Below are 13,839 nucleotides of genomic sequence, written 5' to 3'. Positions count from 1 at the left end.
TCATGTTCTTTCTTATATACTTCCCTTGTTTTCTACTCCAGCTCTCTCTTTATAAAGGAACTATGTGAAATTTATTTTGACGTAAGATTTTCTTCTTAAACCAATTCTAGCTCCTAGGGACCTCTCCCGCTTGTTTACTTTTCAAAGAACTCACGAATTTTGTCATGGATCGATATCAGTTCCCCATATTAGGGTTTCTCAGATCAGGCATTTCTCTCTTCACAGACTTCTGTAACTTTCTGCCTTCTCTACAGTTCTGAAAAATTAGCTATCATGGTCTAAGGCCACAGGAACAACTCAGAAGCAGGGTGTCCATTCTCTGCAACTGAATCATCTAAGCTTAAGAAAAGTTGGAAATGTGTGCTAGAGATGCATCAGGAGAACATGATTCAAGGAAAAAATAATTCTCAAAGAATTACATCTACCTCATATTTGGGTTCATTCTGTATGCTTAGGTTTACTATCTGTAGTGAAACCCTAACCACAGCTGAACTCATTAGGTTTCCCCATAGTTATTGTATCTTGTATTCTTGCTGTGCTTCTTAGTATGATTAGTGATTCAGGTGCTGGAACTCCTGCCAATTCTCAACCCCTATCTGTGTCTAAACAGTGTGATCCATACCTTAGAACAGTCTGTCAAATCTAGCCTCTATCACTGGGTGTACTGGTGTATGCCTGTACTTCCAGCACTCAGAAGGCTGAGACAGGAGGATCACCATGAGTTCAAGGTCAATCTGGGCTACATATTGAGTTCAACATCACCCTGACATAGTGAGAATGTTTCAAACAACAAACAGACAAACAAATAATCCAGCCTGTACTGTCTTTTTATGTCTTCATAATTTAACGCTTGTATATTTTTACTCCTCCAATATATTAATTCCTATAAACCAAAATGATAAAACTCAAACCCAATTTTGTAATATAAAAGTCATTTCAAGTCCATCCATTAAATATTTTAACAAATAGTGAGTGAGTGTGAGTGCCTTGTGCTCCTAATTATGTCCCAGCATTTCTTCCTGTTTTTCCTGTGTTCCAAGCCAAGGAACAACTTCAGATTTGCCCAGTCACAGATGGCCTTTGGTCCCCTCTGTTTGCAAAGCTCTTTCCATTTCTTCGTCAGCTGAACTCCTATCCATCTTTCAGACTCATTTAACTTGGTAGGAGTCTTTGTTGACTCCTACAAGGAGCTTAGTAAATCTATGATTCCCCTTCATTCTCTTCATATTTATACATTAGAACTTATTTTGTGCATTTGTGTGTTATTTATCTCTCTTTACTCTTCACTTGGATGTGAGATCCTTCAGGCAAAGAATATGTCTTATTTCACCTTCCTCTCTTCAGCATCACGTCTGCCAGATACAAAGATATAATATAAGGCTGAAACCATTCGGGTAGAGTTGGAGATTCTGGCAATTATTGTACTGAATTAAATGGAGCAGAAATCAAGTGGTCAAAGCTTCAAACTCTAGAACAGACTCCTTTGATTTATTTATTTATTTATTTATTTTATTATTTTTATTTTTATTTTTTTTTTTTTTGTCTTTTTCCTTTTTATCGGTACCGGGGATCGAACTCACGACTGCCTGCTTGCAAGGCAGGCACTTATGCCGCTGAGCTAAACCTCCAGCCCCCGACTCCTTTGATTTAAATCACAGTTTCAATGCTTGTAAATGTGTGTAATCTTATGTAAGTTGTTTTGCATCTATGAGTCTCATTTTTTTGTTTAATAAAACTGATTGGATAGAAGTACCTTTTCCAGTTATTTACCAAAAAGAGATTTGGCTTATTGCAAAATGGATGTTTATTCACCTGAAAGGAGCATCCCATGGGAAAATAGCAAAGTGAGAAATCTAAAGAAGAGTAAATAAAGAGAAACTCATTGAGACAGAAGGAAGAGCCAGGCTTAGATTATTAAACTTGTTCTACTCTCTAGAAATCCATACATTAATCAAAGTTATCACTTACAATTTACATATTGCTCTCCCTCTCTGTCCCCTGAGTTAATGTATCCATTGATTTTATAGTTATAGATATCTACTTCAAAATAAATGCTTAACGGCAATAGGTGTTATCCCTCTCAGCACAATTTACACACCAAATTCCATAACATACAAGCTACAGACTCAAGGCTGACATCATTTCTCTCATAGTAAAATGTGAAAGTAAGGAGAGAGACGTCCATGTAGGCACGTAGGAATGTTGCTGAACTGAGAATTGGATACATAGATGTTTGACACTGTGGACAACAAAATCAGGTAATTGAAAGGAGTTCTTATAAATCTAGGCACTATAATCAAGAGTCAAGATTATTCTGCACAGCAATAATATTAAGTTGATAGAGTCAAAGTAGCAATCAATCAAAAGCAACAGTTTGCAAATCTTAGTGATTCAATGGTAGTCATAGTGCCGAGGTTCATGAATTTAATTTTTTGCATGATTCTGGTCGCAAACTGAATTGGAAGAGAAAGGAATCAAATTCAGTGGTGCAATGTTAACCCTGTGGGGAAATTTAATTTGGTTCTCATCCATCCAATTTGATTTGCAATCAGAATTATGGAAAGAATTGTGTTCATGAACAGAGGTACCACTGTACTTTTTGCTCGTGTCACGCTCCAGTATAATTTGTAAGAGGGATTGGAGGAGATAGCTTCAAAACCTCATTCAGTACCAAAACTCCTTTGATCTCTGCCATCCCTTAGGTCTCAGATTCCTCTTCTGGATCCTGGGGGACAAGGAAAGAGAGAGCATGAAGGATTTTATGGGAGGTTTTTATGGCTGGGCCTGAGTTCATATTCCATTGGCCAGAACTCAGTCACAAGGTTAAACTTAAATGCAGAGAGTGCTGGAGGGAAATCGTCCATCTGTAGACCCAGGGGGAAAATACAACAACTTATGAAACAACTTTCCAGTGTTGCCCAAGAAACGAAGAGAGCAAACTACAAAGCCCTAGATTTAAGTTAAAAACATCAACTTCACAAATATAGGATATAGGAGATCTGATTTGACTGGGTTTTTAAAATCATTTTTATAGATATATGAAACTAGGGAGAAATAGGGGGTATAGCTGACCATAAAATTACTGTGAGCCAGAAATACTTTTTATCTTTGAAATGAAAGTATCAAAGGCATTAATAAAGAAACTATGAACAGTAGAAAAAGCGTAGACTGTCTTCACCTCTGATTTAGCTATGTATTCTTGAGTAAGATGCTTAAAATATCTGAGCCTCAACTCAGCTAGCTATAAAATGGGGGTAACGCTGTGGTATCATTCAGCTACTGCCATAACTATGCATAAAAATTTAGTAGTTTAAAATAATTTGTTCCTACTATGCATGCATTGATTGTCTGTGCTAGTTTTGTCTAAGGATGAGGATCTGCAAGGAAGTGTGGATCTTCCTTCCAGTGGTGTTTTTTTCTGTGGCCCAGGTTAAAGCAGCAGCATCTCCAATATCTGGGGAAGCAATTCTCATATTGAGCACAGTGATGCAGATGGGAACGTGGAAACATGCAATGCTTCTTGAGGTCTTGGCCCAAAATTAACACACTGTCACTCTGCCCTCGTTCCTTTGTCCAAAATAAAGTTTCATAACCTTTCTCACTGTGCATATGAGATTGGGAAATAAAGCCCTGTCCGTGTGATTGATAGCAAAGTCACATATCAAGGGTCTCCTAATGCAAGCAAGAATAATGATTCGATAGACTACTCTGGCATTTGTAAGATTGGGTTATTGATTTAAAAAATATAAAGCATCCAGTCCCATTCCTGAAAATGTAGGGGCTCATGCTAATGGTCACAATGATGATAATGGTGATGTGTTCAGAACTTGTATTCGAATGTGCTCTCAGTGGCTTGGAACACATTGGATGGTGTTCAAATTGGGTGGCATATTTAAAAGGAAATACATTGACAAGCTGGATTGCAAGGAAAGTAGACTGATCATGAGATCTGGAAGCTTTCAAAGGAATGAAAAGCAATGCAAGGGAAAGTGGCCCACATGTAAATGTATCCAAACACAATACCAGAAGGCCTATCTTTTTGCAAAAAAAAGAGCAAACTTTTAGCATATTGGAAGGAGTTGACAGCCTATGGGAATTTCTTTTGGAGTGAAAGAGATAATGGGAAGAAGTCTGATGCTAGGAAGGATGGAGTGCCCTATAAGCTTGCTAGGAAAAGGCACCAGGATAAGTGGATAGTGGGAAAAGGATTCATTTTCTGTGGAGGTGAGTGGATGAGCTCAGGGGCACAAGTTAAATGGTCACAGAACCATTTAACCAAGTTGAATGGCAGAGCTATGGTTTCTGTACTGAACAAGTATGTCTTAGCTTCCTTTTCACTTGCTTCTGGTCTTACATACCAACGTGTGCATCTATTTTATGGTGATTCTACAAACACACCACTCTTCACGTGCCCAAGTCCCACTAGGGCAGTGTGAGACCTGCCAAGTACTGATCTCCTTCTCCTCCCCCTTTAAACTTGACTCTCCCCTCCCAATTTCTCCCAATCAGCCTTAATTAAACTGTTTGAAAGCTGCAGCTTGATTTTAATTAGAGCAAAATTGAAAAGATTAGAATGAAATTGGCCAATCATTGTTTACGGGCTGTTGTTTGAGAACACAGCAGGCTGCTAAATTACCTCCATGCCAGGCTCCCTAAGTTCTTCCAGACAGTAGGAAGGACAGGACATCAGAGAAGTGTTGGCATTTCTTCTTCTGAGTCTTCAAGAGTTGTAAGGACCAGAAAACTATTTAACTATGTGACCCCTGGATTGAAGTCTTCCTAACTAGGGATTTCCCCTATCAACACTGGTCAACAAAGCAAAAGAATTCCCTGTGAAATGGAACAGTGTGGGCAGTGGTGCCTGAACTTGAGCACAGGTCACAGACAAAGACCAAACATCATTGGTAGCATAGCTTTGATTCCAGTTTAACTCTACCACCAATCAACTGAGACTTGGGGAAAATCTCTTCTTTTGTTTGTTCACCAGTAAAAGGTTAACAGTTGATTGATAATGTTACCTTTCTCTTTCCTCCAAAGTCCTTGTATAGATAAAATAGTCGAGCATATATGAAAATTATTTGCAATTAAAAGAATGCCCTATACCAATATAAGAGATTGTGATTTTTTACTTTCTTTTTATAGCTCAGATTAATCGTGTCCTATTCATTATAGCGGTAGAGGCTGTAATGACCAAGTATCTTGCAGTAATCTGTTGGTGAGAGAGAAGTCTCCTGATGATGTGATGTATCTCAGAATACTACCTTCTGTACAGGACCCAAGGCATGACAGATCCCCAACCCCCTGAGGTGTCCAGCTAGTGAATGTGAAATTCACTTAACTAAGACACTGAGGTAAATGCCTGACATCTATCAATCTGAAAATTAGCTTTGAATATTCTCTTTTGCATGAGTATTTCAATGTGAGCACATGAGAAAAAAAAATCTCAAAATAATGTCTTAGCTTTGAGAACTGAGTTCTGGATGTGAGGTACATTGTCAGAGAGATGGAACAAGTAAAAGCCTTGAGGTGTCTGTAATTCTTTAGGAATATCAGGGTCCTCACAGAGTCTCCCATGTCAAATTTCCAAGGCTCAAGCTGGTGGGGGGAGACAACTCTCTTTGAGAAAAGTGGGATCGAAGAACAGAAACATTCGCATTTACCCAGAACTGGTTGATATGCGAGGAATTTTCCTATGGGTCACTACCTGACAGTTTAAGGAAACAAAAGTAAGTCACAGGAGGAAAAATGGTAAGAGAACTATTTGTATCATTGGCTTCCAATCTATCATGTTGCTCCAAAGTTCTTAAATATTTTGTTCAATAATTTACCCTGTGCCTCCCTTCATTTTTTAAAGGAAAATCAGCCAATTTCTTTCTTCAAACATAGTCCATACCAGTACAATGTTTTAGAGAATGATAGTCTCCCCCCTCCCCTTAGTGCTGCAGATCCATTGAAGATCAAATGAAGAGCGGGTACCCCCCAAAAGGAACTAGATCTACAGGATCAAGGAAAGGGAGAGAGGATAATATTCCCTATTTTGATAGCTCAAGTGTCTTGTCACTGTTTGTAAGCAGTGTTTGGTGCTAGGCATCCTGGGATCTGTGGGTGACTTCCCCAACCTCTAGGGAGTCCCAGATCCTATTCTGAGAAACACTCCCCGAGTGAACAGGTGATTGGTTGTCTCTGCTGGAAACAGCATTGATTCTCTCCCCCAGTAAACTCAGCCTGGAGTCTAACTCAGGAGGAACAAATGGCTCCTAACACGCACAGGCATCCTGAATGGTTCCAGGACCACAAAGGTGCCACAGTGGAAGGGGTGAGAAGCTACATGCTCAGAATATGGGTGATGTGACTTTCCAAATGATAGCCCTACCGGTGGCCTTGAAAGTGGGCTTAGGCATGTTTCCTCCACAGATGTAGAAAGATAAAAACATTAGAAAAACTGGTTACAGAATACTCCAGCTGTTAGGCATGAAGTATTAGCACAAATACCAACATTGTAAACTGCAATAATCATTACCAGCAGATTTCAGTCTCTTAGTTGGTTTTGATACATCTATCATCTGTCTATCTATCTATCTACATACCTACCTACCTATTCATGTTGAAACACCTTTTCCCTTAGGACTTCATAAAGAAGAAAATTTCACAGGTAATGACTCTTCGCAGGGGCTGGATCAATGTTCTCAGTTTACAAGCCCCAAAAGTGGTGCTTAAGTGTGCACCTGCTGGAAAGTGCACGTGGGACTAAAGAGCCCAGCTGTGCTCTTTCTGGGTCTTTCATCTTCCAAAGCTATGAGACCCTGCAGGGGGTTCTTGCTAGCAGATTTCTTGACCTGTGTAGCACAAAGGAACACAGTACTGCAGGGTGGTTGATGACTTGGAGACATTATTTTTATTTACATGTTTTGAAGTAGGAATACCTTGTGGGCACTGAGTATGTCACTGGAGACCCTTTTGTGCTTCAAATCCAGATCTGGCTCAGGGTTGATCCAGTCCCAAGGTCCTACTGAAGCTCCTGTTGCCTGAGATTTGTCATGGCTGTGGTTTAGCTCTCCTGTTGAAGAATTTCCTTTGGATTCTGAAAACACTTAAATTCATGTACATCATTTATTGACATTCTGGATCATTAGGGTTAAGCAGTTTGGAGCAAAGATAACTATGATAAATACTGAACATAATCTCTATCTCTTTATGTATTTGTATCTAAAATATTCCACACGCTGGTGAGGATGGCTGATGTAACACACTGGATTGTACATTGTCATCCAGACTTTGCCTTTCATAGACTTTGTCTTGGTTATTTTTGATGATTTTATGGTTCTGTTAACCCTTTGAGAGAAATAGATATTGTTCACTCAAGGTTAGGCTAAATACGCTAGAAGGAGATGAGAAATGAAGTAAACTTTTGTGAATGATAGCAGGCTACCAAAATATCCTTTCAAAATGTCACATGAATACCTTGTCCAGGCAAAGTCCACCTTGAAGAGCTATGTTTATCCTTTGGTTGTACCTTTAGGCCCTTGGTGCAGTGGCCTCTATTATTCTAAAGGCACTTTCTATAGGGAAGATGGTAGTGTTTGAAATGTTTGCTTTCTAAGACTGTTTACTGTGTAGCAAACACAGTGGGAGAATATTTTATGAGAAATGGCTAAATTGAAATGGAGATTTACTTGATGTCTTAATTGAAACAAAGATGATAGCTTAATTGAAGCAATGTGTGTTAATATAATTGATATATAGAAAACATTCTTTTCTAGGAAAAAAAGAGCCTTGATTATTTTATTACTGGAAGAAAACTGCTAAATGAAAAATCGGAAATGAACATTTATTCTCTGAATAGTAGCTTAGGCTCCCTTCCAGTAGTGTCTTCTGAGGGTTTTGGATGCTGGAAAGAACCAGGTTAATGTATTCCTTAAGCACACTTTTACCATTTTCTGACTCAAACTCCATTCACAGGTGTTTCCTTATTATTTTGATGCAATGAAAGAGCAGGAAGAAAACTGGCTGGAGAAGAGAAAGTCACTGAAGACTTATAATTTGAACCTCCTTGTGACTGAAGCCTTGTGCCTAATTCTGAGTTGACATCTACATTAAGCAGTTTCTCGTTACTATAGCAAAATACCGAAGGCTGAGAATATTAAAAAGAAAAGAAGTTTATTTGGTTCATGATTCTTGAGATTTGGGACTCTTAAGATCCCCCTTGGCTGGATCACATGGTGGATGATATGCTGGTGGAAGTGTGTATGAGAGAGAGAAATTACATGGTGTGACAGGAAACCTGAGCCAGGAGAAAGCACTAGGCTTGCTCTTTATTAGCAGCCTTCTCAGGAGGACTAACCCAAGTTACAGGAGAACTAATTTATCCCCTCTGAGAGCAGTGCCCCAGAGGGCTTTCCCTCTGTTTCCTAAAGAGCCCACAGCCTTGTAAACCTTTGTGGTCCACACTAAGGCAATGCCCCACTATAATTTATTATGCAAACAGATTTTGTTTTGTGTTTTATTTGGTCTTTCTTTGTTTCTTTCTAATAAATGTAGTTCCTTATATACATTCTTTTGGTTTTTTTCTCTAATGAAAGTTTCTGATAAATTTCTTGAAGTATAATTCCTATCTTAGGCATTCTTTAAAGGATTCCCTTCTTTCTCTATCTCTCTCTCTCTCTCTCTCTCTCTCTCTCTCTCTCTGTTGATCTCTCTCTGTCTCTGCCTCTCTTTCCTTCTCTCTCTCACACACACATACAACATATATATCCACTCACAATATCATGATTGCCCTGTGGAGTTTCATAGGTAGAGGTAGTGTATCATAATGGTCAAACCTGTGTCCCAGAAAAGGAAAGATAGCTGGCATTTAATCCTATCTTTGCAAACCATGGCTGTCATCTACTGGAGAAATCAACATATGTGTACCTCAATGTCATCATACACAAGAAAAAATTATATTTATCTTCTTATAGGACTATTTCATTAGCTAATCCTTATAAGATGCTAGGAACGCCTAGTACATAGTAAGAATTCATTACATGTTAGCCATTAATTTTTATTATTTGCATGTAAAATACTCCCTAGAATAGTATCACTCATTTTTCTGGGTCATTTTTATTCTTTGTTACGATTTGCTGAGCAATCATGGAGTCCAGGTCTTTCCTGCAAGTTGGAGCCAAGCATTTATTTCTGATTCCTCCTATGGTGCCCTGTGTACATACTTGACTTTGTTCTCAGTAGCAATTTCTTCTCTTGCAAATGAGCATGTTGAAACCATTTTAATCCAAAAAGAATTTTGCTGCCATATAAATGTTGCATTGTTTTGAATATAGAGTAAATTCATATTTCATATAGCTAAAGATATGGAATGTGTTGGACAGTGAAACTATTTTTGTTAAAGGTAGTAAACATTGGCAAAGAATGACAGCACAATAAAATACTCTTAACCAGTACACAAAGGAAAGCAGTCTAAAAATGACAGCATGGTACCGACATCAAACTTTGGTCTGGGTTTCAAGCTGAGCTGCTTCCCTAATGGTGCAGCTTCATCCAGGCTAGTTTCTTAGGCCGGGGTGCAGGGCAATGGAAGAGTGCTTGCCTAGCGTGCACCTCATTCCAATTTGTCCGTCCCCCAGCACCTCCCTAGGGTTTGGCTGTTTCCCTTGTCACTATCATAGCAGCTGCTGGCAGCACTGAAAGTCAGGACTGTAGTGTTCTGTTCCTCTTCCACTACCACTTGGTTAATTTGTTTCAGGTAACTTCTTGCCCTTGCTGTCTCAGGGTTTTCTCATAAAAGAAAGGGTTGGACTAGACCTTCCTCATCAATGTACATGCCTGCTTCTGGGGGTGCCACAAATGGATTACAGTCTTTGGGGCATCTGGGTTAGAACTGGCATAGGAAGACAGCATGCACTGTTCTCTGATCTGAGCAACCTTTTCCATGGTCCTAGTGCTCCATTCAAAGAGAATTTTCAACGTACATCATAATGCGGAAAGGACTGGCAAATGCTATTCAAATGTTTCTCCCATCTTAACAGCCCAGGTTCTCTTAGTTATACTGGGCAAAATTACTTAGCTTTCTGAGCTTCGACTTCATTTATGGAAGCTATACTCAGACCTATGGGTTTGAATGAAATACATGTTTTTCCAAGTCTGATGTCAACCTTGAGGAAAGTGCAAAATTCTGACTCTTGCTTTGTTTGGTGATCTTTAAGAAAATGAGCACACAAATATGGCAAAAATTACTGTCAGCCGCAGTGTAGAGGATCAGAAATGTTGACCACTAACATTTGGGTGCTAGACATAGCAGAGTCTGATTAAGAGATCTTTGCACTCACTGGACGTTGTAGTGTAGAAAGCAGTGACTGGGAGTTGTCCATGCCTCATGAAGACAATGTAAGAGGACAACACAAGAGATTTCCCAAGAGTTCTTTGATTTATATCATTAAAGTGCACAAAATTATGCCTATGCTACATGTTTATAAGTCAAGTCAAATTTTTTCATTGATATGTATACACATTTTATACGCTTTATTTCAGATCAATCGGTAATAAGTTAGTGCTCACATACATTCTCATCATGTAACTATTTTTTATTTTACTTAAAGAGAAAAAAAGCAAAACAGAAAAAAGGGTAGAAATAATACAGAATTTCAAAAAAATAAACAGTAAGAAGTCACTAGTTGATAAGTTACACATTGTCCTCTTAAAAATAGTAGTTCAAGTTACAGAATTAAAGCATATAAAGTGGACATTTAAACAATGAGACTGCAAACAGTTCTGTTCAACAATCCAATAAACCCTAGTAATATGGTTATCAATCCTACACACTTAAACATACATACAGTTGTATCCTTTAGAGCACTTTCTTTTCCTCTCTTTTTTACAATAGCAATTACACATTTTGTATTTTATTACTCCTACAGTTCTTATTACTTTTTTACAATAGAGATACAGTGTGATATTTATAAATATGATTCTTATTTATTTCACTTATGAGGATAGTCTCAAGTTGCCTCCATTTACCTATGAAGGCCTCAATATCATCCTTTTTATAACTGAGTAATATTCCATTGTATAAAAATACCACATCTTTTTCATTCACTCTGCGCTTGATGGACATTTTGGTTATTTCCAAGATTTAGCTATCACAAATTGTCCTGCTGTGAACATGGGTGCACATATATCACTATGCATGTAAGTATTTTAATCAAATTTTCAATAATATACAAACAACTAGATGTTCAGAAGAGCTGTGACATTAGTGACAGAAGTGATATAAACAATCTCTCATTTGATTGTTAAAAATATATTGAACATTTATCTCTGTTCTAATGTAAGAACATCTAGTACTGTTCTACAGCTGGAGACATAGTAGAATCAGACATAAAAACTCCTGCCCTTGTAGAGTGTATGTTTTAATGGGAGAAAAAGAGAATGAAATCAGATTGTATCAGATAGAGAAAAGAAAAAAGAGCCGAGCACAAGGGCAGAGGATGGAGGATGCTTTTTTGGATAAGATATTCAGGGAATGCTTCTCAAAGGAGATAATATTTGGCATTCCTAAATTACGTAACTGAACAAGCCATTGTCTATTAATTTTATTATATTTAATTACAGATAGGCCTACTTCTACAGTAAAGTGGCTTTCCTTTCAGGAAAAAGAATTGACCACTCTATAAGAAATTAGGGAAAATAGAAGGATGTCTTCTCCAAAACTATAACAAGAATATGACAGGAATTAATAGTTAATAATGTCTGGGTATAACCTACTCAAGGCAGTGGGCTTGGGTTTAATGAACCTTAGGATTATTTTTTATTTTTATTTCTACTTCTGTGTTTAGTAGTCTGCTTTTATGACTCATCAATGCAATTATCAACTAGTCAAGGAGAGGATACTAGTTCCCATACAGCCAATTAGAAACGAAATCAGGCAACAATTCCTTATTCTGCAGTGGGATTTGGGATAGAAAATGCTTTTGACAAATACTCTGCACTTTAATTGAGGTTTAGCATTTCCTACACAAAAGAAACAACTGATAATATATCATTATAACTTGCCTGCTTTAGATAAACAAAGTTCCACTGTGAGAATTTTGAATGGCTTCATTGGAACCACGAATTATTAGTCACAGTTTCCCTTTGTTTCCCTCATGATGTTTGTCACATGCTCCTCCTCTCCTCTAGCCTCTTGAGTTATATGGGGGGAGGAGGATTCTAGAGCCTCATATTGGTTATTGATTTGCAATTATTTATTTTTAATTGCTATATTTTTTTTCTGCAGTCCATGTCTTTGGTGGAAGGTTAGATCAAGGGTGAGCTCTGTCACTATGGGAAGGGTGAGGACGGTCAATGACTATGCCCTTTTTTGTTCCTAAGGCAGTGGAGCTGGTTCTTACCAGTGTAATTTGGGAGACAATGGAAAACTCCTTTCCTATGAGGGTGCTTATGATCTTTTAAACTTCATTTCAAGACAAAGATTCTGCTGGGAGATCTTTCCCCTTTAACAAGCAAACATTTCAGCGAGTTGCAGAACTGGAAGATTACAATTCTGGATGGGACTAGGAAGGAACGTTGCTATTTTCTGAAACAGAGTTTCTCAACGTAATGGACTCTTTTCGTTCTTTCAGATGTACATGAGATACTGGCACTGAAGTATCGAAGCAAAGGTCAATAAAACTGCTGGTGTCCTAATTTGATAAACAGAGTCACACCAAATGAGCTTTCAGCATACCCGTGTGCCTAACCAAATGCACATAGACACAATATACACACTGACTAGCTTCACTCTAGGTTATCCTTAAAGTAATCAACTTGAATTTGATTGGATGTTGACCTTAAATGTATGTGTTTTTAATGTCTGGGTGATGAAATGGGAAAGACATGTTTAGCACATCTGAGGTTACCAAAACCATTGGTGTCTCAAGGAAAAATGCACATGAGATTGAGTTTCAAGCTGAATTAGCAACTTCCTTTATGGAACTCTATTTTTCTTTAAAGCATAATAAACTGACAATCTATGGTTACCCAGACTGGAGTACTTGGCAGACATTTTCTAAAAGAAAAAAAAAATGAAATAATCCAGCTTCTTTAATGAAAACTAACAGTATTTGTTACCAATGTTAAAATTTAAACCTGCAAACAAAAATTAAAATTTTAAAAAGCTTGTATTTGTCATCAGGAGCTTGACAGCTTCCCAATATTTATAGATTTTTCTCATTGGTGATGATATTAGCTAATATAATGTTGTGATATTATATAATGAAAAGTGTCAAATTGTAGAAGATCTGCATAACTCAGTGATCTGAGATTTTCAAGATGACCAATGCACACTGTTATAAAATCATGCAGGGTAAAAGATCATTCAGTCTCCAGCGTGGAACACCAGATTTTAATGTAATAGTTTGTGGATATGACTTCAGATACCATACTGTTACTGACCTTTAAGAAACTACCATTTGTTTAGAGTGGCCTCAAAAGCAAAAGTCCACAACTGTGACAACAGATTGCAACAGAAGCAAATCTGAGAAGACAGTTCTCTTTTGCTAAGCCAGACACTGAAGAAACTTATAAAAAAAGAAAAAAACAAAAAACAAAAAACACTGTTTCTTGTTAAATTTGTTTCAGAACATATCATTATTGTCATAAAAATGTTTCTGTTATATGTAATGGGTTTAATTCTGCTACCTTCAAATGAAATTACTATAAATTTATTTTTCAGTTTCTAAAATGGCAATTATCAATAGATACAAACTGCAGAAGCAAATACAGGCCCTGTGATCATTTGTGAGTAAAGGAATCTGAGACACGCTAGAGACTTGACGGTCTAGAACTGTTTCCCTGATTCTACCAGTC

The 13,839-nt window shown here is 37.7% G+C and overlaps 1 protein-coding gene across 1 annotated transcript in view; it reads left to right on the top strand.

Moving 5' to 3' along the window:
- The window catches only part of Brinp2 (BMP/retinoic acid inducible neural specific 2), a 97,317-nt gene that overhangs the window by 61,537 nt on the left and 21,941 nt on the right, over positions 1 to 13,839 (top strand). The gene's annotated exons all lie outside the window — the stretch shown is intronic.

The sequence above is a fragment of the Cavia porcellus genome, unplaced genomic scaffold (genome assembly GCF_034190915.1).
Source record: "Cavia porcellus strain 051 isolate PalLab524CR breed Dunkin Hartley unplaced genomic scaffold, mCavPor4.1 scaffold_29, whole genome shotgun sequence".
Classification (NCBI taxonomy): domain Eukaryota; kingdom Metazoa; phylum Chordata; class Mammalia; order Rodentia; family Caviidae; genus Cavia; species Cavia porcellus.
Note: the sequence above shows the minus strand (reverse complement) of the source record. Positions and strands in the feature narration are given on the sequence as shown.